The sequence below is a fragment of the Notolabrus celidotus genome, chromosome 10 (assembly GCF_009762535.1).
Source record: "Notolabrus celidotus isolate fNotCel1 chromosome 10, fNotCel1.pri, whole genome shotgun sequence".
NCBI lineage: Eukaryota > Metazoa > Chordata > Actinopteri > Labriformes > Labridae > Notolabrus > Notolabrus celidotus.
The window spans coordinates 23,943,881-23,949,880 of record NC_048281.1 but is presented as its reverse complement, the minus strand read 5'-3'; the positions used below and the strand labels follow the sequence as shown (position 1 = coordinate 23,949,880).

General features: G+C 38.9%; 1 long non-coding RNA gene across 1 annotated transcript in view; it reads left to right on the top strand.

Annotated features, from left to right (window-relative positions):
• The first annotated feature begins 336 nt into the window (after positions 1-336).
• The window catches only part of LOC117820563, a 25,269-nt gene continuing 19,605 nt past the window's right edge, over positions 337-6,000 (top strand). Inside the window, exon 1 of the long non-coding RNA XR_004632773.1 lies at positions 337-464. This is a non-coding gene — a long non-coding RNA (uncharacterized LOC117820563). The remainder of the gene's footprint in view (positions 465-6,000) is intronic.

Sequence of the window (6,000 nt, the reverse complement as noted above, 5' to 3'; positions counted from 1 at the left end):
GTAATGAGTTTTCTTTTGGGTTAATGTTGTGTTTTGCTTGCTTCGAATTCCTTTTCTCATTTCCTGTTGAATTTGTATTTTGTACCCGGTGTTTCATATTTTGTGTTCTTGTATTCCTTGTGTGTGTATTTCCACTCATGTTTCCTAGTTTAGTCTTTAGTGTTTCCTGTTTTATTTTGTAGTTCTTGCTCCCTGTGTGTCTGATTTAGTTTTACTTCCTGCCCCCATGTTTTTCCCTCCACCTTGATTACCTTAATTTGTTTCACCTGTGTCTCTTTGTCACACCTGTGTTTGATTGCCCTGTGTGTATTAAGTTTCCCTGTTTCCACCATTCTTTGTTGCATCATTGAGTCTTTCTGGTGAATCTTCCTCTCTGATTTCCTCATGTCATTCCTCATGCTCCCATTGTTGTTTTTCATGTTTTTGTTTGGACCATTTTGGATTAAGTTAATGGACATCTTTGAGTAAGTTTTGTTTTACCTTTTCTGTTTTGTTTTTTAAATCTTCATCTCTGCGCATGGGTCCGCCTCCTTTTGTTTTTACTCAATGTGACAAATTAAGCTTTATTCCTGATTAAAAAAAGCCCTGCAAACACAGGTAGAGCAGTGGTGCTGAAAGACCATATCATTGAATGGATCCACAGCTCATAATATTCATCATTAGAAACTGCTCATCATCATTCCTATTAAATGTTGCATTCACCTAGGTTCAATTTATTTTTAGTATGCAGGTGGATCCCCATTGGCTCTATTGTAAATACAGCTCATGAAAATCAGTAAAATCAATGGTGTGTGATGCTCATGAGTGGAGGGGTTGTGGGTAGATTATGTAAGATACAAAAATAAAAAATGGTGAATTTAGGATAACAGAACAGAGAGTGTTGGTCAAACTGCAGGAGGTGAAGTAACCTCAGCACATTGGGCATAGGTGTGCTGAGTTACTTTGATTAGTCAGCTACAAATGAGAAGCACTTAAACAGACCTCCATGATGAAGTCAGTAAAATATATGACCCTACATCACCATAGACTGTATAATAAATGGATGCAGTGTCTGTGAAGTCAATGATCTGTTTCTGAAGCCCTGCTTGAAGCCTTTTGTTGGCAGGTGCTGATGCTGAATTCAATCTAACTTCTGTTGAGCTAGTGTGAGGTAAAGAGGCGGGCTTTGAGCCTGCTTGCTAACAGCAACTGTTAGAGCCATAGTTATTTGAGTGTATTTGCTTTAATTGTGATGCTGCAGGTAATTGGTGCTGCTAAATGGGAGCTACTGAGCATGTGTGCTGCAATGTGTGCTTTCATCTGAGCAGGACAAGGAGCAACATTATTTTCTAACTGTAGCTTTGTTTGGTTTTGTATAGTTTTGTCGCTTTTGAGGAAATATAAGTTAATAGCGATGAGAGAAGTGATTTTGTTTGTCTATATTTGTAATTCATTCTCAGTTTAATATATAATATATCTAGTAAACCTATTTTGCAATGTACGAGTCAGAAAGATCACGTCCTGCAGAAGTGGCAAAAGGAAGTTTTTTCTAAAAGTTGCCACTACAGTTACATCATTCCTGCCTGTCAATCAAGTCAGCTGTGACTCTAATTATGCAAAACTAGTCATCCTTAATATCTTTTAAACTGCTGCGTTAATAAAAAATCACCCCCTGTACAGTGTGTGCAGATTGAGTAATCAGCTATTCAGACTAAAATATTTTTTTGTACCAGGCTGTAAACATTTTTATTTCTGCTATAAAGATCTGTTTTTTTTTAATGGGTGTGTATATGGTTTTTGGTATCTCGGAGCCAGCCTCATGTGGACACTAGAGGAACTGCAGTTATTATCACTTACACATTGGCTTCAATTCTTGCAGCAGAAGGTTTCCGCTTGGGCATCACACAGCTTTATATAAACTTTTGCATCACTGCTATGCTGATGAAACACAATTCTACCTTCCTGTTTAATTTGGTTATTAGGTAAACAGAAACTGCTGAATGTTAAAGAGTGCACTAGGGTGGATTGATTTTTAAACCAGTCTATTGGGTAAGGTGGGAATTCTTCTGGACTGCATTGTCAAAGTAGAAGTAATGCAACTGGTCATTCTATTTTACCTCTATCTATTCTGCAGCATAACAAAACAATACACTGACTCAGCTATTCTTGTCTATAGTTGTACCATTTTTTTTTAGTTTTCCTGTGCAGGGATTGAAGATGTTTGGGATTAGAAAGAGACAATACCACAGGAACTTTTCACAAAGAACAAAAAATGCTACATTCGCTCAGAAAACCAGGTTTGACTAATGGCTTCTGCTTCTACCTTAGCCATTGACATTTACAGCACAGGTACCATTGCTAATAGCTCCTGTGCTTATTAATGTTTGCCATTAAAGTGAGTCCATGCTGCCCTCTGCATCTCTGTCTCTGCCATCAGTGACCTTGCTACCACAAGCTTACGTAACCATGATGGTTTCTGTTTTCACAGATGTGTAACATGAGCTCTGGCACTGACTTAATAAGCTGGATGTAGGGTGTGTGAGTGTGAACGGTCTGCCAAACAACCACAGCGTCTATTGAAACAGCCTTTTAAGTGGTTATAGCAGCGTGGTGGTAGATTGTGATGTGCGTGTTTGATTTTTAAAAATGAATTGGAAGATTTTTTTTAAAGTCTGGATACAACACTGTGTATTAGTAAGGCAAATCATTTGTGAAGGTGTTTGTGCCTGGTGATGTGAGAGTTGCTGTCGTTCTGACTCACTAGTTTTTCCATTTCGGGAGCCCCCATCCTCCCAATCTGTTTTTTTCACCTCTTACATCAATGCCTCCTGACTGTCACAGAGTGAAAGGGTTTTCCCACTCAATTCCCCCCTGAGAGATGCTGCCAGCCCTGCTTTATTATTGTAGGCTCTGCATTTTTAAAGACAGATGGGTTTCAGTACAAGCTGGAGAGAAACTTCAGTGGAATTTCTGAGTGAACTTCCTGAGTAATTCCCCCGAACTTCCTTGTTTGCTTTGTTGGCCCTGATATTTTCCGAACAGGTGTTTGTCATACAATTAAGTGAACTATTTTGACAGTTTTTCCCTCAGTGAAATGATCACAAGATCATGACGTCAACAGGATATGCACTCACTTCCCTTGAGCAGAGTGCTTGTTCCTGTCATTTGACTTGAGGTCATGCATTAACTTTGTGCGGCAGAGAAGGGAACTAAAAGTGATATAACCGAGTGCCTTTGAAGTGTGGGTCAAGTCTCGTAAATTTGCAGAGACACGGCCAAGCAGAGGATTTACACAAGAAAAGGCAGTCAGCCCGAAAGGATCTTAATGTGTGACACGGAGCATAACAGCTGAGGACAAGAGGAAAAGAAAAAAGGAGAAAAAATATGCAACAACTAAGGGAGGCAAATCTTGCAGGCAAGACCCTTAAATACCTTGACAAATTCAGCAGAACCCCATGACTGCTAGGAAAGAACAAAATATTGCTCCTTGTCCCAAACAATCTGCTCTACTAACGCTAACCCTTGCCTTCATTCTTGACCCATTTCCCTGCCCTGCGCCCGGTTGTGCAAACTCACATGACCCACTTAGAGGAGCACACGCACACGCATGCACGCACGCACATACACACACAAAAGCTCTACAATCTTGTATAACTAACAGTTTGGAAGGATGATAGACAGACTTGTAAACTTCTTGCAGACTGCTAGCTTTATTGTGGAGCTTGACTAAATGACGTCAGTGCAGGCTGCTGACCTCATGGTCCACTGCAGCCTGGGGAGGTGACAGACAGACAGGTGACACAGAAAAACCAAAGAGCTGCAGTTATAGCGACTGTGTGAGCATAGAATCATTTTTAAATGCTCCTTTTTTGCAATATTAACAATGTGCTGAAATACAACATTGCCTTGGGACACAGTTACAGACCTGTTCCCTTAAATACAGATGCAGAAATGTCATGTGGTGGCTGCTCTGTTCATGTGTGTTTTAGATTGAACTGATTCCAGCGTTGATGAGTCAGACTTGGACTCAAGTGTTGACTGCTCAAGGACTCAGAAGAAGGAGAGGACTCTCAATTAGCCTATTTCTTAAACATACTGTTATCGCAGAGCCTTCCCGGATTTTATCTGAATTTTATTTGACTTTATTTTATTTTAACCGTCTTAAGAAATATATTTTAAAAGAATTTGACTCCTTTAGAGTTCTTTCAGGGGAATTTTTTGTATTTTAAAATGTTATATTTCTTTATCTTGACTTGTGTGTTTTTATGATCTGCCTGTTTTATTTTGCTGCCCTTTGTAAGCACTTTGTAACTTGTTTGTTGAAAAGTGCTCTACAAATCAAATTATTATTATTATTATTATTATTATTATTATTATTATTATTATTATTATTATTATTATTATCATCATCATCATATATGTCTCATACGTTTTGTTAGTTTTTATCTCAAGACCGCTGATGTGTTCACCTACATGAATTCTCACTTGCTGTCTTGTTCTGCAACAGTTCCTGCCAGAATGCCTAAAGCATGGTGGAAGCATGTGCAGTGCAACATGTTAGATTTGTAAAAGGAACCATTAAGGAGAATGACAGTGATAACCTCAAATAGACATGTGCCCAGAAAAGAAGCTAAGTGAGATGCTACAGTTAGCCTACTTTAGACTATTGTTTATTTAAGCTAACGGTAATGTTAGCAACTGTGACTCAACAACATATTTGGTTGGTGAAATTGCAGATTAAATGCGGGTGTTTTGCAGGTACATTTGAGATTTTTAGAAACCTAGTGATCCAACTGAAGCAAAAACACATGCATGTTTCCTCATTAAGAGGGCCATAGTGCAGGCATGGATTTCGCCTAATGGATAAGTTGTGCGCCAATATAGTGGATGGCCTGGGTTCAATTCCAGCAATTCTCGCATGCCATTTCCCCACTCTCTCCTGGTTTCCTGCTCTATCCACTGTGCTCTCCTCTATAAATGGAGTTGTAAAAGCCCCAAAAATGTAACTTTAAAAAAGAACCATGATGCACAGCAACTTCATTGACCATTTAATATCTCCAGACAGGCCAAGAGGATCAATAAATTAAATGTCTCCTATGCATTTTTAAGATCCCACACTGTCAGTCATGGTTCATTCATTGTTAAAACAAGTTTACAGTAAAACACTGCTCCTAGTCATATAACTACTCATACTTATAATTGTACTAAAACATTTTTTAGACTTAGACTTGGTCTCCATTTCTTATTTGGTGACTCAGACTGAATTCAGACTTTATTACTTAGGACAGGAGACTTGGCAAAGACTCAAAACAGGCTGAGATTAGCTGTAAATAGAGTTGTAACATATTGTTAAAATTAGCATGCTATAATATTAGTATTGTTTAAAAAAAAAAAGGTAAATTGAAGAAACATTTTAGGCATAAATTACCACCCTATTTTATTTTGTTACCGTGCCTCTTAGTAGATACTGATGGAAATATAGAGATATTGGTATTGAGTTATAAACCACAGTACAGAACTTAGAGTTGTATAGGTTATGAAAATAAATAAATATGGTTTCACCATAGTAAACACATACTTTAGACTCAGGCCTCTCTGTGGTGCAAGAAGTAAAAGGGAGTACCTGTGCTGGGAGACCCATGACACCCAACTCCAATGCACAGTCATGTAGCAACAAAGTGGACGTGCTGTCTCTGATATCTTATACCAAGTGCAACAGGAGCTGAAGGTTCAGGACTTGGGCTCAGTTACGCAACCACCGTCTGACTTTAGTCCCCCACTGTACCATAGAGACAGAACTTCTGACGCTCTGTGGCATGAGATGGCCACATGATGCAATGAGGCACTGTGACTTTCTCTCTTTGATCACTTTGGTCTCAAGCTCCATCATCTCACTTACGCATGTCGTGTAAAGTCCCTGCAGATAAAGATAAAACACTGGAGAGAGAGAGAGATAAGACAAGGAGACACCAGAATATAGGTTGAGTGTTATGATTGAGATAAAGTTTAAGAGAGGATTGG